The sequence below is a fragment of the Rhinoderma darwinii genome, chromosome 3 (genome assembly GCF_050947455.1).
Source record: "Rhinoderma darwinii isolate aRhiDar2 chromosome 3, aRhiDar2.hap1, whole genome shotgun sequence".
NCBI classification, from domain to species: Eukaryota; Metazoa; Chordata; class Amphibia; order Anura; family Rhinodermatidae; genus Rhinoderma; species Rhinoderma darwinii.
The window spans coordinates 148,003,475-148,023,889 of record NC_134689.1 but is presented as its reverse complement, the minus strand read 5'-3'; positions in this window follow the sequence as shown (position 1 = coordinate 148,023,889).

Sequence of the window (20,415 nt, the reverse complement as noted above, 5' to 3'; positions counted from 1 at the left end):
AACAACATGTTAACTTTATTCTGTGGGTCAATACGATTACGGCGATACCAAATATATATAGTTTTTTCTATATTTTACTACTTTTACAAGTAAAATCCTAAGTGTAAAAAAATAAAATTTATTTTGTATCACCAAATTCTGAGAGCCATAACGTTTTTATTTTTCCATCGATTAAGTGGTATGTGGGCTTACTTTTTGCGGGATAAGCTGTAGTTTTTAATGATACAATTTTGGGGTACATGTGACGTTTTGATCACTTTTTATTTCATTCTTTGTGGGAGATGAGGTGACCAAAAATGAGCGACATTTAACGCGATCCGGCTCGTTACTCTGAAGTGTCGGCTGTAACATACAGACACCTGCATCGTATGGAGCGGGTTCACTCCGTGAGCCCGTTCCATACTTCCCCTACCCAACTTTGGCATATGGATACGTCAAATGTCGGGAACGGGTTAATTCCCTATCTCGTAACTAATCTGATAGGCGCTTTGATGCTGATAACTTCAGTGTGATTTGTTTTAAAAAAACTTTATTATTTTAAAAGTTATGAGCATTTGTATACATATGCTAATTTGGCTCTAATAGTGAAATAGGAGGTTACATTTTATTTTCACTCTGGGCGATATAAAGACAACAATGCTGCTGCTGAGAGTCCATCACGGCTGGAGGCAATGTAGGGACCGTCTGCTTGGAGTAACGCTGGCTGATTCACTTTGGTGAAGGACCTGCGGCTGGAAGTGACAACACAGCATGATCCCCGATTGCAGCTGAGATCACGCTGGGCTGCGAATAGGAGACCTGAATGACGAGGATTGGACAGCGTCATACAGTTGTCTTTACACCGCCCAGAGTGAAAATAAAACAGCCTATTTGGCTATTAGAGCCAAATCAGCATATGTATAAAAATGCTCATAACTTTTAAAATAATAAACGTTTTTTGAAAACAAATCACACTGCAGTTAGCAGCAGCAGCAGCAGCAAAGCGCCTATTAGATTAGTTAGGAGATAGGGAATTAATAAACTAGTGACAGATCCTCTTTAATTTCTTCCGGTACTCATTGATTAGGCCCTTACAGTCTACTTCCTTGAGAGGAATATCGCTGGGCTCACAAGAGATCTGACTTTAGGCATTCACAGATGACCTTGAGGTTTTCTTATCTCACGCCCTACTAGCAACTACTCACACACACAACAGGGAGTCTCGAGCTGTTTGTCATACTTTCCCAGCCTATCCTCCAAAGATCTAATTGACATTACTAATAGAGCAGCCCAATGGCTATATGGTGTTAAAAATAGTTCATAGTGCATACATCTCCCCCTGCCAAATGGGTCATGTAGGACTTCTGGAAGCAGGTGGAAAATTTTACAAGGATTCACCTAACTCCCTGGAACAATTGAAGGCTAAATGGGCCATTCCCAGACATATAACAACATAGCATACAAACCTTTTCACTATATTTCGGCTGCGGTCCATAAAACAATTATGCAGGACTGGATATCACAAAACTCCACTTCATTGCGCCACTTCCTCACCAAATTATCCTAATTTTTTTATAAGGATTGGATAGATGCAGCATTACAGAAGAAACCCAAAGTTAAACATTTATTTTTCCGCTATGGGAACTCTTTATCAATATTCTGTAACTTTGAATCAGAATAAAGCTGCACATGCTTCCAATAAACCACTTGGTATCTGGAGCATCAACTATTTGACAATGTAACTTTGAGTGATATTCCACGTCAACATACGGGACTGAGATTAAACCCCTTTCCCCACCTTCGTCCCTGTCATGACACTACCCATTATCGTCTATGTCTGCCGATCCACAGAAGCCGACACCATAATAAAAACCTCGGACTACTTCTATTCTCTCAATCCTCTAACCCTATCCACATCTTGATGTGGTTTGTTTTTAAAATTATTTGTTAGAAGACTCAACAAAAACATTCTAAAAAAAGAAAAAAAAAAGAAATAGGTAGTCAAACATCTATTATTATTATTAAAATAAAATCTATTGTATCTAACAATAACATGTCTTGACAATTATCAAATATTATGAATAATGGGATGGTCATAAAAAATTATATTGAGCTGATCTGTAATATCACAGGCAGATTTTCATTTACATGAAGCAATGATCATGAGTATGGGAGACTAATGAACAGTAATACGATTATTCCTCACATTTTGCATCTTGTCTGTAGCACATTCCCTGTTTACAAGGGGAGATATGCTGCCAAAAGACGATAATTTTTTGGGCCGCATAAAAATTACGATCTCTTGACAAAAGAGCGTTTGCTTGTTTGTCAGCTGATCTCTGCCCTGTTTACACGGGGCAATGATTGGAAATAAGCGTTTGTACGAGCGCTTGTTAAACCGATCATCTACCCAAGTAAAATGCGTTAAAAAGACCTGCTAAAAGTAACTGCTAGCATAAAATATGTTGCTATCACTTTTTTTAATCAGGGAGGTCTCATACATGGTTATTTCGGCTCCATCCTCTACTGGTCTTATAACATTCTGAGTTATCCAGTCCTGGTCTGGAAGTCACAGAATGTACAAGGTTATATTTTAATTAATCTACTTTGGCTACAGATCAGATAAAAATTAAACTTTAAAATGCACATCATGAAATAAAATCTGAAGCTGGAATTACAAATGTTTAGTCTTCTTAACGTTTAGTCTCTTTTAAGAATGTCTTCAGTGACATAGCTGAGGGCAAACGTTCACTGCTCAATTCTCTATCAAAACACAAGAGGAAACCTCTGAAGTCTATTATCTTGGAAACATCGTGTATCCTACTGCTACTAAATTTATCTACTGGAAGAGAGTTTGTACACAATATTACTTAGGAAGGCGCAGGAAATGAAGACAATACTAACTTGCAGTAGAACTGCCTTTTATCCAGTTTATATTAATAAAAGTACAACTAGTCTAAAGAATTTACAGCGTTTATTAATACACACTTCTTATAACAACAAATACTAATTAAACCAATTGTTCGGTCACAAAGGTGTATATCTCCAACTTCCACCCATGAATCCTTTTGGTCTACAGAGCAATTATATTATCTGATTCCCAGATATCACTAGAACGTTAGTTTACAAGAGTGCGGAAGCAGTGGAAGCTGCTTCTGGAAATGAAGTTTAGTTCCCAATACCCAGGAGCAATTTTCCTTGCTTTGTAATCTCTCCTATATGCTCAGTGTTTTTGCTGATATTCTAGTCTTATGTGCATTCCAGTCTAAGGCTGGGGTATTAAATATAGTATAATTTTTGTATTTTTGATCTAAATGAAAAGGGGAGCCAGGTTTAGCATGCAAAGAAAGACTGGTTTCAGCTGGTCATGATGTAACTGCATTTTAGAGTCTATATTATAGCTGCCAAACCCTGTCCCCTTACGGTTCCCCTGAACCAACCTTTGATCACCATAGGGTTTAAGATCCAGAACAAATGCAGTTTCGTCCCATTTTGCGATTGTCATCCTTTGTTTAGGAAAACACTAGAAATTGAGGTAAGGTTCTCTGTAATCTGAAAATATGCTGATGTACATGAAGGCTTAAAGATTGGAGGGAATTTATTAAGCTTTTTTACATCAGTTTTCTGGTGTAACAAGTTGTGAAAGGAAAATAGTGGCTTATCGGCAGTTTACGGCTTTCATGGCACTTTTGGCATAAGTAAGCGGGGCTTAGAGGAAAGGGGCAAGGCCACCCACGGTCCAACATTTTTACTATAATTAACATCGGAAACTGACGTAAAATATATTAATCTATTACAGTTCCTAGCTGATGTAGATTTCACTCTGTGGGGCGTAAAAAGGTAGATGTCAGGCCCCCTACCTGAAATGCCCCCCCCCCCCCGATTGGACAATAATAAAAAAAAATATGTCTTCACTGGTCCGCTTCTACAGCTCCTCCCCCGACCCTCTCAGGCTCTCACAGCAGGCCGCGGTTCATCCAAGATTTGAATCTTATATTAATGGCCTATCCTTCGTCACCTGCTCTGATCAGCTGATTGACGGGGCTGCAGGGTTTGTTGCTGCGGCTTTTTTCACAGTTTACAGGCACAACACCGTACACATTCGTAGCAGCAGTGCCTGGAATTGCAGTTCCGGTCCCATTTATGTGAATGGGATTGAGCTGCAAACCCAAGCACAGCTGCTACGGATATGTACAGCGCTTTGTCTGGTAAACACTGAGTCTGCGATGACGAACGGACCCCCACTGTTTTGATATGTATGCCTATCCTAAGGACAGGCCATCTATATAAAATGCCTGAAGAACCCCTTTAAATTCTATACTCTGTTTTAGTGGAAGGTTTGAAAGAAACTGTTTTGATTGTTTTGAAGTCCAGTGAAATTTCTTTTATCCCTTATTTTCATGTCAGATAATTGAATCTATATAAAAAAGATGTCTCTGGGTCATCATAGATTAACAGACATCTGACTAACATCTACCCATTCTTGGCCCCCAAGTTACATGGTGAGATACCATATAACTTAGTGGTACAGCCGGGGAAGTACCAGGGGGCACCGTTTCTGGTGTGTGGCAGATGTATCTAAGATTTTAATTGAAAAATTGTTATATTTTGCATAATCTAACAGGGAAAATTAATATTTAATCATGGGAAAACTCCTTTAATGGCCAGACAGTTTTATACTTATCATTATACATTGGTTTAAAGACTATAAGCAATGTTTTATACATATCTGTTATGTGATTATTATATTTTTTAAATAGTATTGTCCTTTTTTCAGTTAAAGTAAACCTCCAACCTAAAATGAAATCTTGACTTTGCTCCTAAATCATCATGTGAAGGAGCTGTGTGCAGTTTTTCTCTTAACATTTTATCTGTTTCTGCTACTTCCTGTCAGCCATATTAGCTTTCAGCTAATATTCGAGATACTGAAGTTAAATTAATGCTCATAAGTACTTTTTGAAATATCCAAAAAACATAAGTATGTTTTGCTTTGCAGTGCATTTGATAAGAAAGTGAGAATTGGTCTATTTGACTATAAGGGGAGAGTTCATGTATGGGCATAATTCTCTAAGGGCAGTTTTGGCAGGTTGTAAATACACCCCATAACTGAGTGAGGTCTCTTTTGGGGGGGAAGTTGTAGGAAAGTTTCAGGAACTCCCATCTGCAAATTGAGGAAAGTAATGGTTTTATATTCCAAGAATAATTCCCTCCTCCTTTAGGTGCAAGGATTGACCTTTCATTGTGTGTGGGGTCTGGAAATAGAATAAATTATCACAAAAGTTTTGATAGGATATATTTACATATTTATTTAAAGATATCAAATTCCCCCATAGCCTTCTCCTTTTTTAGGGCTAATAAACTTAACGTTGACAACTGTTCCTCATAACTGAGATCTTTTATTCTCCTGGCCGTTTAGGTCATCAGAACATGGCAGGTAGGGATGCTACCTGGGGCAGAACCCAAAACTCTAGACTCTTTCTCTGGATCAAGGACTTTCTGCATCATATAGCACACCTCCTTTACACAAATTATGCTCAATATCTGTGGTCACTGTAGTGGCAGCTGTATTTCCTTTACAAACTACTGGGTGGCTGATAACAGTGCTACTTAGTAATTATTTTATCATTATGAGATGCAGTTGACAGTTGTACGTAGTATTTCTTAGGTTAACTTCCATTACCATGATGCTTCATTGTCAAATCCAGCACAGGCTGCAATCCCCTACAATAATGCAATTCCCTAATATATCAGTCTGGGTACAAGTAGATGACTGATTTTAACCAAGGGCATAGGTTTTTAGTGTGCTTAAGTGACATTTTTTTGTCTTCAGGAAATTTTTCAGTGTTCAAGATTTGTATATACGAGGAAGAACTCGGTTTATGATGTTTTTTGTAGACACTTACTAACCGGATATTTTATTTTTCCACTGCTGAAAATGGAAATCTATTTGTAGAAGTGGTTGAATTTGGAATATATTCCTCACATTTATGTAAATATACAGTCTTATAGTAGAAACATGTAGATTGGGTAAAGTATCTTGTAACTAAAGCTCAGTTGTAGTTGACCATTCAGTACTACAGTTGAGGTATGTGTTAAAAATAAATAAAAAACAGAAGTTTGCAGAAGTTTAACATTTTTGCTGAGGTTCAGTTTTCATGGACCCATGAAAAATTATTGATCGGTGTTACACTTCTGGTCTATATGCACACGCTTGTGTAAACCCGGCCTTAGAATGCAACAGTGAAAAAACAAAAAATAATCCTTGGTCATTAATGCACAAAATGGCCTGGTCATTACATTAAGGGGTTAACATATCCATTTAGTTTTCCTCTTTTTTCTTCCCACAGATCCAGAATATACCATGCATAAGTATGGCATATGTTTGCATTAGTTTGCCTTTTGACTTCTACTGTGCAAAAATCTAGATACTATAACTTTTTTTTTTTTCTGCAAACCACATTCTTTTAACATATGTTTGCCCTATAGAAACCTATTGGAACATTACAGCATATGGTTGTGTAATAATTTCTTTGGTGTAGAAACATATATCAGATGTACGTTCCATATCTAATGTTTAGGATTGTATGTCACTATGAACTTCATATGCAGCAGAATAAAGAGAGGGCCTTATAGGAAACTCACAGTACTTCTTAAAGGGAAATTCCCAACTTAAAATGTTATGGTATAGCCACAGGATATGGCATAAATGTATGATAGATGCAGGTCCCAACTCTGAGACCTGCACCTATCTCCAGAACAGATGTCATCTGACCCCCTTCCCACCTGGTAAGGCGGCCGCCAGCCGTCACATCCATGCAGAGAATAAATAGAAAGGTGGTCGGGCATGTATGAGGCTCTCTACATTTATTTTTATTGGCGTTATGTAAACAGCCGAGCCCCTTCAAAACAGCTGATAAGCAGGGGGTGTTTGTAGTTGGACCTCCACAGATCAAATATTCAAGGTCTATCCTAAGGACCATCAATTTCTCATGACCAAACAACCTCTTTAACAAAAGCCTCAGCAAACTAAGTTTTGCTGAGAAATCCAACTTTCCTGGACTCCTCATTTCACCCATCTTAACCAGTCAGATGGGAAGTACAGGGTGGGCCATTTATATGGATGCACCTAAATAAAATGGGAACGGTTGGTGATATTAACTTCCTGTTTGTGGCACATTAGTATATGGGAGGGGGGAAACTTTTCAAGCTGGGTGTTGACCATGGCGGCCATTTTTAAGTTGGCCATTTTGTATCCAACGTTAGTTTTTTCAATGGGAAGAGGGTCATGTGACACATCAAACTTATCGAGAATTTCACAAGAAAAACAATGGTGTGCTTGGTTTTAACGTTACTTTATTCTTTCATGAGTTATTTACAAGTTTCTGACTACTTATAAAATGTGTTCAAAGTGCTGCCCATTGTGTTGGATTGTCAATTCAACCCTCTTCTCCCACTCTTCACACACTGATAGCAACACTGCAGAAGAAATGCCTCCCGATCTGACCCCCTTAGACTTTTATCTTTGGGGTCATCTGAAGGCAATTGTCTATGCTGTGAAGATACGAGATGTGCAGCAACTGAAACTACGGATACTGGAAGCCTGTGCTAACATTTCTTCTGCGGTGTTGCTATCAGTGTGTGAAGAGTGGGAGAAGAGGGTTGCATTGACAATCCAACACAATGGGCAGCACTTTGAACACATTTTATAAGTGGTCAGAAACTTGTAAATAACTCATGAAAGAATAAAGTAACGTTAAAACCAAGCACACCATTGTTTTTCTTGTGAAATTCTCGATAAGTTTGATGTGTCACATGACCCTCTTCCCATTGAAAAAACGAAAGTTGGATACAAAATGGCCGACTTCAAAATGGCCGCCATGGTCAACACCCAGCTTGAAAAGTTTCCCCCCTCCCATATACTAATGTGCCACAAACAGGAAGTTAATATCACCAACCATTCCCATTTTATTTAGGTGTATCCATATAAATGGCCCACCCTGTACATCCCCTCCAGTATTCTCCCAGCCACAGGCTTAATTATTCCTTATTCCTTTTTAATAGATCAGAAATCTCAGAAAGTGATCATTTTACGTAATAGAAGTATATGAGTAAACTGCTGATAATGCAATTCCTTGCTATGAAAAGAAGGTTTCCCAAATGTGATTCAGCTATTTCACATCTAACCAGCTGGTCTATTCAATACTATACATTTCTTTAATACATTTATGTATAAACCATTTTAATAGCACTGCCCTGTGTGTTAACTTAACTGTGAGACATATCTTAAAAGAGCTGAATATTTAATGATACATGTGTTTCACTCATTAATTAGATTACAAATTATTCTCAGTGATGGGAAACTGTCATCTCATTAATTCTATTTTTACTCCATGCATAAAGCATGAAATAATGAGAAATCTAGGTCATAAAGGATTTTATGATATATGGTAAAAGCTACAAGATGATGTTCTAAACAAATCGGTTGTAACAGGTAAGTCAGGTTAAAAGCAATTTAGATGTCGGCCTTGTTTTACCTTGATAAAACAAGGTAAATGAAAGATTGGAGATGACCTGTGCAGACAAGAGAAAGGAAGCCTTTCGGAATTACGTGTTAGATTATAAAACAATGGGTTGAGACTTATTTAAACCACACATGGTACGCTAGTCTTTCCCCTAGTGCAGCGTACACCAGATTCATCAACAGGGTGCATTCCCTGTTGATGAATCTGGTTTCGGATAACAAAAATGCCTGGTGTATTCAGTCACTTTCTTACTTAAAAGGGTGATGCCACTATGAAGCCCGACCACGTTTTTTCCGACACTTTTCGAAGTGGCACAAGGGCTTCATATGCCCCATTGTCGTTTAAGGTAGCAACGTTCACACAGAAAATAAAGGTACATATGACCAGTATAACAACTAACCAAAGACATAAAAGAGTTGTCAACCAACACATCTTTCAGCTGACCATTACAATGGATGATTTCTCCATTTGACTAAGCTAAACAAGCTTGTTTAATTTACACATGCTACTTATCTAATTGAAAACCGTAGAATTAGACAGAAAATAATCCATCTTGTCCAACCTTTTTACTCAAAATTAGGGTTTTCTTGTTCCCACAGATATTAGATGCCAAATCAATGAAAAAAATTATACTGTTTGCATTCAGATACTGACACTGCCAAAGATCATATTGTTTAGTTACACATTGTATAGCCAAATCAGAAGTACAATGTAAGGCTGTGTTCACATCACCGACTGTGTTCCGTTGAGGGGTTCAGCCTGAGGTTTCCGTTAACCCCTCAGCGGAGAGCCAATGGAAACCTCAGCTTCCGTTTCCCTCACCATTGATCTCAATGGTGACGGAAACCTAGCTAATGGTTTCCGTCTGTCACTATTGTGGCAGGGTTCCGTCGTTTTGACGGAATCAATAGCGTAGTCAACTGCACTATTGGTTCCGTCAAGAACAACGGAACCCTGTCACAACAGTGACAGACGGAAACCATTAGCTAGGTTTCCGTTGAGGGGTTAACCCGACGGAAACCTCCGACAGAACCCCTCAACGGAAGGGCAACTTTTTCTTTAACCTTTAGAAGTTGCGAAATGCAACTCATATCGAAAGAGAAGAAAAACCCTGTTAAAGGGGATTGGTCACCAGTTTATTAATTCCCTATCTCCTAACTAATCTAATAGGCGCTTTGCTGCTGATAACTACAATGAAAATTTTTTGCAAAAATGTTTATTATTTGCAGTTATGTGCATTTTTCTAAATATGCTAATTTGGCTATATTTGCCAATGGGAGGTAACTTTTTCTTTTCATTCTGGGTGGTGTAAAGACAACTGTATGATGCTGTCCAATCAGCTTACAGCTTCTCCCCCTGTTTTTCAACTGGTGATCTCTCCGATTGTTTCACAGCTAGTTTCATATGCCACCAGAACTACTGCTCTAGGTGGTCCCCAGCCCAAGATATGGCTATTTGACGTGATCCCCCTTCCCTCCAATCTCAGTCTCTCACACTGTGTGAAGCAGCTTCATGCTGATGAAACAGCCTCAGAAGTTCCACCTCAGGAGAATCGCTGGTGTTGACACCTACTTGTCTAGTATAGGCTCATTTGCATATTTTGAAAAAAAAACTAATAATTTTTAAATTAATATATTATAAGTGTGACAGCGCCTATTAGATTAGCTAGGAGATAGGGCATTACTAAACTAGTGACACATAAGTATCTCGGAAAGATTCAGAGCTTCAGCTATTTTACATATTTTTGCTATATGAAATCTAGAAGCAATAAGAATATGGCTTACTGGCCATCTAAATTATTAAGGAATTACCTCCATCTGCATATCCAATAATACCAATACTGGAATTGGTGTGAATTCTGCATCTATTAATTCACAAATATGTAACGAAAAATGTGTTTCCAAAATGGGAAAACTGACTTACATGTCCACCATAATTGAAACACTGTGCCCCTTGCACCGCATTCCCTCCAGCACATAGGAGAAGCACCGACCAGCATGCGCTGCAGACTGTAGCGTCCATGGCCGCAGGCCGTCGGGTTTACTCACCTCCCGACGCCCCGCAGCCATGGATCTGTGAGCGCTGGACTCCGTCTCCCTCCTAGGAGATGCCAGCGCTCACTTTCGCTCCGTTCGGCTGGGTCCCGTAGGGTGCGCGCGCACGCTCGCGCCCGGCCTTAAAGCGCGCGCAATTAGGAAATCGTCATCACTATCAACTGCCACGATTTCCTGGTCTATAAGAAGGCCCCTGGCCTTCTAATCCTTGCCTGAGCGTTGTTAGTCTTTCCCAGTCCGTCTCGCAATGGTCCCTTAGTGTCTCCCGTTCCAGCTGTTACCCACAGCTGTTACCGTTCCTGTATTCCGTATTGTTCTAGTTCCTCTGCCTACCAGCGTTGGAGTGTCATCTGCCACGTCAAGTGTCATCTGCCACGTCAAGTGTCTTCTGCCACGCCAAGTGTCATCTGCCACGCCAAGTGTCATCTGCCACGTTAAGTGTCTTCCGCTTCATCGGATACTGCCCGCCACGTCTGGCGCCACCTGCCGCACCTACCTCCATCCGTGCTGAAGCCACAGCCACCGCCCGGACTATTTCAGTTACCCAAGCATTACTGTCTGCCATTGACTTCCGCATAGACTGTGACCTGGTCCGCTGCCTCCCCGCTACGGCGGAGCGACCTAGTGGGTCCACATACCCTGTGTCCGTGATAGTACGCTCAGGCCATGGAACTCGCTGGCCAGCCCAAGACCCAAGTACAGAAGATTCAGACAGAGATGCATGACCTACGCACACGTCAGGATCAACTCCTTGAGGCGGTGAATTCTAGCCTGGTCCGCCTGGATCTACTCGCTGTTCCACCCCCGGTTCTTCCTCCTGAAGCTGTTGCCGTGCCACTGCCTGTTGCTACCCCTGTTTGTTCCGGATCCTCAGTTCCTCTGCCCCTTCCTCCTCGCTACGACGGAGCATGTAGAGGATTTCTCAATCAATGCATGGTGCATTTTAGGCTACGGCCTCATCTCTTCCCCTCCGAGGAGGCCAAAGTGGCATTTATTATCTCCCTCCTCGCTGGCAAGGCCCTCGCATGGGCGAACCCAATCTTGGAGCAACAAGGACCTGTATCCGCGGACCTAGCCTTGTTCCTGCAGTCCTTTCGCGCCGTGTTCGAGGAGCCGGGTCGAACATCCTCTGCCGCAGCTACTCTGTTGACCCTCAAACTAGAGGGCTCCACAGTAGGGGAGTATGCTATCTCCTTCCGTGCCCTAGCAGCCGAGCTGGCATGGAACAATGAGGCACTGGTGGCGACCTTCTGGCAGGGACTGTCCTCTCACATCAAGGATGAACTGGCAGCCCGCGACCTTCCTTCTACCTTGGATGCCCTCATCCTGTTAGCCACCCTCTCAAGAGGTTCGTCAGGAGAGCCAGGCCCACAGACCAGCACCCTCTGCCCAGAGACCACTATTGTCCACTCCTAGTGCACTACCTGAAGAACCCATGCAGGTAGACAGAGTCTGGTTATCTGAACAGGAGAAGCAGCGCAGACGCTCCTCTGGTCTTTGTATGTATTGTGGCCTCAAGGGTAATTTTGTGCGCCAATGCCCACAGAAACCGGGAGACTCCAGTACCTAGGGTTGGTTGGAGAGGCAACTCTAGGTGGAACATCTCCAAACGTTAAAACCTCTTCCAAATTATCGATACCTGTGGCCATCGTCACCGGACAGACATCACATCCTTCCTCCGCCTATCTTGACTCTGGAGCGGCTGCTAACTTTATCCACCAGGATCTAGTGGATCGGTTTCAACTACCCACAGTCCGTCTGGAGAGACCCCTGGCAGTTGCCTCTGTTAATGGTCTACCGTTGCCTGATCCGATCATGCTCATCACTGAGCCGTTGACACTACGGGTCGGAGCTCTTCACTCGGAACAGATCTGCTTCCTGGTACTACCTAAGGCTATCAATCCTATCCTGCTGGGTCTGCCATGGCTCCGTCTACACGCCCCGACACTCGACTGGAATTCTGGAGAGGTTCTTCAATGGGGTTCCAGATGCCATAGCCATTGCCTATCACAAGTCCGTCCTGTTGTGCCCCCTCTGCCTCAGTCACTCTCCGATCTACCTTCTCAGTATGCCAGTTTTGCGGATGTCTTTTGCAAACGAGAGGCTGAGACGTTGCTTCCACATCGGAATTATGACTGTCCCATTGAGCTGGTTCCCAATGCTTCTCCTCCCCGTGGACGAGTATATCCTCTTTCCTTGCCAGAGACTTTATCGATGTCATCCTATATCAAGGAGAACTTGGAGAGGGGTTTTATTCGAAAATCTTCCTCCCCGGCCGGGGCAGGCTTCTTCTTCGTTAAAAAGAGAGATGGATCTCTCCGACCCTGCATTGACTACCGTGGTCTCAATCAGATCACGGTCAAGAACAAATACCCGTTGCCACTCATTTCCGAGCTGTTTGATCGCATACGAGGAGCCAAATTTTTTTCCAAGCTAGATCTGCGGGGGGCCTATAATCTAATCCGGATTCGCCAGGGTGACGAATGGAAGACGGCATTTAACACCCGCGATGGGCAATACGAATACCTAGTGATGCCCTTCGGACTGTGTAACGCTCCCGCAGTATTTCAGGAGTTCGTTAATGATATCTTCCGAGATCTCCTCTATATGTGTGTTGTAGTTTATCTTGATGATATTCTAATTTTCTCCCCAGATCTGATGACCCATCGGAGGCAGGTTCGTCAAGTTCTTCTGCGACTAAGCGAGAATCGCTTGTATGCCAAGTTAGAGAAATGCACCTTTGAAAAGAGGTCCTTGCCCTTCCTGGGCTATGTCATCTCGGATCAAGGCCTTAAGATGGACCCTGAGAAATTAAAGTCTGTCCTGGAATGGCCACGTCCTCAAGGCCTAAGGGCCATACAGCGGTTCCTGGGTTTTGCCAATTTCTACCGCCAGTTTATTCCGAACTTTTCTTCTCTGACGGCCCCCATCTCTACCCTTACCAAGAAGGGTGTGAACGCCAAGGTATGGACTCCAGAGGCAGAGTCCGCATTCATTAGCCTCAAGAAAGCCTTCACTTCAGCTTCAATCCTCCATCACCCTGACGTATCTCGGCAGTTCTCACTAGAAGTGGACGCTTCCTCTGTTGGTGCAGGCACATTTCTGTTCCAGAGGACCTCCAAAGGAAAGGCAGTTGTATGTGGCTACTATTCAAGACTGTTTTCTTCTGCTGAGCGCAATTACTCCATTGGAGATCGGGAGCTACTGGCTATCAAATTGGCCCTGGAGGAGTGGAGACATCTTCTGGAGGGCGCTGCCCACCCCATCCTGATCTTCACCGACCACAAGAACCTCACCTACCTTCAGTCCGCTCAAAGACTGAATCCTCATCAAGCCAGGTTGTCACTGTTCTTCACCCGTTTCCAATTTCTGCTCCACTACCGTCCCGCTGACAAGAATGTGAGGGCCGATGCCCTGTCCCGATAATTTGAGACGGAACACACGGTGGAGTCCCTTCAGACGATCATAGACCCATCCTGCGTTGTCACCGCCAATCCTCTGCAGCTTAGAAATATCCCTCCGGGGAGAACTTTTGTTCGGTTGGCAGACAGAAAAAGAATTCTCCGCTGGGGACACAGTTCTAAACTAGCTGGGCACGCCGGTGTCCGTAAAACCCAAGACCTGATTGCTCGTCACTTTTGGTGGCCCACGCTACCTAAGGATGTTCTGGACTTTGTCTCTGCTTGCACGGTCTGTGCCTCTAATAAAGTGACTCACTCCAAGCCTGCCAGCCTGCTTCAACCTCTGCCTGTACCCAGTGCCCCCTGGCAGCACATCGCTATGGACTTCGTCACAGACCTTCCTCTCTCAGCAGGATGCAACACCATCTGGGTGGTGGTGGACCGGTTCTCTAAGATGGCACATTTTATCGTGCTGACCGGCCTACCCTCTGCTCCTCGACTGGCGAGTCTCTTCATTCAGCACATCTTTCGCTTGCATGGCTTGCCTCTTCACATTGTGTCCGACCGGGGGGTTCAGTTTACCTCTAAGTTCTGGAGAGCCCTCTGTAAATTTCTGGGTGTGAGTTTGGACTTTTCCTCTGCCTATCACCCCCAGTCCAATGGGCAAGTTGAGAGGATCAATCATGGAAAATTATCTCCGCCACTTCATCTCTTCAGAGCACGATAACTGGGTACAGCTTCTTCCATGGGCCGAGTTTTCTTACAACAACGACACAAGTGAGTCCACCACTTCCACTCCGGTTCACATCGTGTACAGTCAACATCCCAGAGTTCCTCTTCCTGTATCAACTTCATCTCAGGTACCCGCTGCTGACTCTGCATATGGGGACTTCCTACATATCTGGCAACAGACCCGGTCCTCTATTTTGCTGGCGGTAGATCGCATGAAGCGAAAGGCAGATACCAAGAGAAGAGAGCCGTCTCAGTATCTTCCTGGGACTAAAGTCTGGCTGTCCTCTCGGAACATTCGCTTGAGGGTGCCTTCATACAAGTTTGCTCCCAGGTTCCTTGGTCCTTTCGAGATCCTGCAACAAATTAACCCTGTCTCCTATAAGCTGCGGCTGCCTCCTACCCTCAGAATCCCTAACTCCTTCCATGTGTCCCTCCTGAAACCAGTGGTCCTGAACCACTACAGCAAGACTTCTAGTTCCACAGTTGCTCCCAGCGGTCCTTCTGATGTATTCGAGGTAAAGGAGATCCTGGACTGCAAAAGGGTAGGAGGAAGGACTTTCTATTTGGTGGACTGGAGAGGGTTTGGTCCTGAGGAGAGGTCCTGGGAGCCAGAAGAGAACCTCAGTGCCCCTGCTCTTATTAAAAAGTTCCTCTCTCACTCTGGCCCCAAGAAGAGGGGGCGTAAGAGGGGGGATACTGTAGCGTCCATGGCCGCAGGCCGTCGGGTTTACTCACCTCCCGACGCCCGCAGCCATGGATCTGTGAGCGCTGGTCTCAGTCTCCCTCCTAGGAGATGCCAGCGCTCACTTCCGCTCCGTTTGGCTGGGTCCCGTAGGGTGCGCACGCGCACGCTCGCGCCCAGCCTTAAAGGGCCAGCGCGCACAATTAGGAAATCGTCATCACTATCAATTGCCACGATTTCCTGGTCTATAAGAAGGCCCCTGGCCTTCTAATCCTTGCCTGAGCGTTGTTAGTCTTTCCCAGTCTGTCTCGCAATGGTCCCTTAGTGTCTCCCGTTCCAACTGTTACCCGTGCCCTGTTACCGTTCCTGTATTCCGTATTGTTCTAGTTCCTGTGCCTACCAGCGTTGGAGTGTCATCTGCCACGTCAAGTGTCTTCTGCCTCGTCAAGTGTCATCTGCCATGCCAAGTGTCATCTGCCACGTCAAGAGTCATCTGCCACGTCAAGTGTCATCTGCCATGCAAGTGTCATCTGCCACATGAAGTGTCTTCTGCCACGCCAAGTGTCATCTGCCACGTCAAGTGTCTTCTGCCACGCCAAGTGTCATCTGCCACGTCAAGTGTCTTCCGCTTCATCGGATACTGCCCGCCACGTGTGGCGCCACCTGCCGCACCTGCCTCCATCCGTGCTGAAGCCACAGCCACCGCCCAGACTATTTCAGGTACCCAAGCATTACTGTCTGCCATTGACTTCCGCATAGACTGTGACCTGGTCAGCTGCCTCCCCATTACGGTGGAGCGGCCTAGTGGGTCCACATACCCTGTGTCCGTGACACAGACGAACCAGGGTGAGATACCAGCGCTATTGAATTTCTCTAACAGCTTCTAAATTATTTACATTTGGGTATCTCATTGGAGTGAAAGAAACAGCCCTCCAGTCTTCCGAAAATTCCTGTCCCACATCTGTTTCCCATTGAGACATATATTTCAATTTGAGGAACGGGCCTTGGGTAGTTAAAGCAATATAAGCTGAAGCCAAACCTTTTAACAATGTATTCTCAGATTCTATGAACCTTTGGAATAATGAGTGCGATCCAGACATCTGGAGAGCTGCTGAATTTCTCTGGAGAAAATCTCTAATTTGTAAAAAGATAAACAACTGAAGCTTTGGGATATGAAATTTAGCTTGTAGTTCCGTAAATGAACTAAATTGTAATTTGTCAAACAAATCAGAAATCCGGCTTATTCCCAGTTGAATCCGCATAGAACGGTCCATGTTAGGTATCTACTGGGATAAGTATGATAACGGGCAATCGTATATGGAACAGTGATATATTTTATATACCAAAAGTGGTTTACTCCAAACTTGAATCATATGTGTAGTAGTAGGTAAAGAGCGGTGGTCGACTATTGTTCCAACTAAAACACCTATCAAGGTAGCTTTTATATCCGATCGAAATATAACAGCACATTCAATTTGTTTCTAATGAGAGTTCACTCTCAGGTCCCAACAGTATTTAGTAGCTGCCAGAGCCGAAGCCATGTGAGTCCTCAATGTGAGTCTGTTAAAAATGGATCCATTGAGTTCTATGTGGGCCTGGGAAACCGGCCAAAAATAGGACATGTCCTATTTTTTGATGCCCAGTATTCACGGGCTGTTAAAAAAACGGCTGTGTGAATACAGCCATAAAACGAAATTGTTCTGAAAACAGGAATTTTTTTCCTGTCATGTGAATGTAGCCGAACACATAGGACATGTTTAACATATATGCTGTTTGATATCCGGAAGTTATCTACAATATTGCAGAGTTTGAGGCTTAAAAAAGGATAGGTTGACAATTCACGCTAGCATCGGGCATCCTGGAGATTGTCACGATGTGTGGGTATGTGGACCCACTGGGCCATACCGACGAAGCGGTATAACAGCTGGCCAAATGGTACAAAGTCAATGTCTATAGTTCGGATAAAGGTACCTGTGGCAATACAGACAGTAGCGATGGTTTAGGCTCGGATTGAACTCTGGCAGCAGGCAGACAACAGGTGGGGTGAAACACAGCGGGAGTAGCAGGCGACACAACACGACTCCAACTCTGTACAGCACAGGAACACGGAAGCACGGGATACAGATAGCAGGAATGGGAACACTGGGAACTGGAGAACACTCTATTGCAGAGACTGACATGGGTAGGTACAAACAACGCTCAGGCAATGAAGGAAGGGGCACGGCCCTTTTATAGTCCAGGGTGATCTGGGAGCAATCAGCTCAATCTCACACATGTGTGCACTCTGGCTCTTTAAGGCTGGATTGAGCTCTCGCGCGCACCCTAGTGGTCACTGTGGTCACTGCGGGATAGGACTGCCGCATGTGCTGGCATCTCTGGAGAGAAGGGCGTCGGCAGGATGAGAAGAGTTTGTGGTCAGCGACCGTTGACGTTACAATATCCCCCCTTTTATGCCCCCTTGTCTTAGGGCCAGAATGAGGGAAAAACTTCTTAATGAGGGTAGGAGAATTGAGATTCTCTTCCGGCTCCCAGGACCTATCCTCTTGACCGAACCCCCTCCAATCTACTAAATAAAAGGTTCTTCCTCTTACTTTTTTGGTGCCAGGATCTCCTTAAAGGGATCCTGTCATCACCATCTTACCTTATAAAACGTCCTGACCCTGTAGTGGCCGCAGCTGTCCATAGTTGATTGATGTGTTCTTCTCTCCTCACGTCCTCCTCTTGCCCGAAATATTATCCTTTAAAGTTTTACCGCCATTTATGGTAATTCAATTTAGCTTAGTGACACACGATCTTAACTCCGCCCACGTACGCCGCTCGTACAACACTAAATGCCGAAATCGCATTTCAGATCTCGCGCATGCGTGCCTCACCACCCTTCCCTGCTTCATTCATCCTGAAATTTTTAACTGCGCATGCACCGCGCGTGTACACACCCCCTTTCGTCGTCGTATGTTATACAGCATAACTGTCAATTGTCAATGAGCAAGCGCGGGATTTCATGTGCAGTGCAGTGAGGAGCTGTCAATCAAAAACAAGGAGGCGGAGCCAGCTCTGAAGCGCCGGAGGAATGAAAACCTGACTCTTTTCAAGTGAAGATTTGACTCTTTTGTGCTCATTTGCTTACGGCGCGGGACCACTGAAAACCGGAATACTGAAGGTACAGAGCCGACTTTTAACATATTTATAGGTTAGCTAACAATGATTTTTCATCCATTTTCACAAGGTATTGCTGGCTTGATACCGAAAATGCTGGTGACAGGTTCCCTTTAACCTCAAATATCTCGGCAGAACCGCTGGGGGCAAATGTAGGGCTAAGAGTCTTATAGTAGCTGTTCAGGACCATAGGCTTCAGAAGAGATACGTGAGAGGAGTTTGGGATCCGGAGGGTAGCGGGCAGCCAAAGCTTATAAGAGACCGGGTTGATCCGCTGCAGGATCTTAAAGGGTCCGAAGAACCTGGGAGTGAATTTGCATGACGGCACCCTCAGCCGGATATTTCTTGAGGACAGCCAGACCCTGGTACCCGGAAGAAACTGAGGCGGCTCTCTTCTCCTCGTATCAGCCTTTTGCTTCATGCGATTGACCGCCAGCAGAATAGAGGAGTGCTTCCAGATCTGTAGAAAGTCCCAGAATGCAGAGTCAGCTGCAGACACCTGGGACGAAGCAGACACAGGAAGAGGAATACGTGGATGTTGGCTGTAGACTATAAAGAAGGGTGCGGAGGCGGTGGACTCACTTGTGTGTTTTTTATAGGAGAACTCCGCCCACGGAAGAAGCTGCACCCAGTCATCATGCTGCCTGGAGATGAAGTGTTGTAAGTAGTTCTCCATGATCTGATTGATCCTCTCAACTTGGCCATTAGACTGGGGATGGTAGGCTGAGGAAAAGTCCAACTTTATATCGAGGAGTTTACAGAGAGCCCTCCAGAACTTCGAGGTGAACTGAACCCCCAGATCAGACAAGATATGCAGAGGTATGCCGTGCAGGCGGAAGATGTGTTGGATGAAGAGGTTGGCCAGTCGAGAAGCAGAAGGTAGGCCGGTCAGCGGAACAAAATGAGCCATCTTTGAGAATCGGTCCACCACCACCCAGACCGCATTGTATCCAGCAGAGGGAGGCAGATCCGTGACGAAGTCCATTGCAATATGCTGCCAGGGAGCATTGGGCACAGGCAGTAGCTGGAGCAGGCCAGTCGGTTTGGAGTGAGCAACTTTGTTTGCTGCGCACACCGTGCAGGAGGAGACAAAGTCCATGATGTCTTTGGGCAGCGTGGGCCACCAGAACTGATGGACAATCATGTCTCGGGTCTTACAGACCCCCACGTGACCTGCCAGTTTAGAGCTGTGTCCCCAGCGGAGGATTATACTTCTGTCTGCCAGACGCACAAAACTCCATCCCGGAGGGATGTCTCTAACTTGCAGAAGGTTGACAGAGACGATGCAGGATGGGTCAATGATATTTTGTGGAGACTCCATGGTGTCCTCTGTCTCGAACGACCTGGACATAGCAGCGGCCCTCACATTCTTCTCGGCAGGGTGGTAGTGGAGCTCAAACTGGAACCGGGCAAAGAACAGTGACTACCTGGCTTGTCGGGATTTCAGCCATTGGGCCGTCTGGAGATAGGTGAGGTTCTTGTGCTCAGTGAATATCAGGATGGGATAAGCTGCGCCCTCTAGTAGGTGTCTCCACTCCTCCAGAGCCAGGTTGGTGGCCATTTACTCCCAATCCCCAATCGAGTAGTTGCGCTCTGCGGAAGAGAAAAGCTTGGAGAATTAGCCACATACCACTGTCTTGCCTTTGGGACCTCTTTGGAGCAGAAGTGCGCCAGCACCAACAGAGGAGGCGTCCACCTCCAACGAAAATTGTTGAGATACATCAGGATGATGAAGGATTGAGGCTGACGTGAAGGCACACTTCAAGCTATTAAATGCGGATTCCGCTTCTGAAGTCCACACCTTGGCGTTCATACCTTTTTTGGTGAGGATGGGGATGGGAGCTGTTAGTGAGGAGAAGTTTTGGATGAATATGTAGAAATTGGCAAAT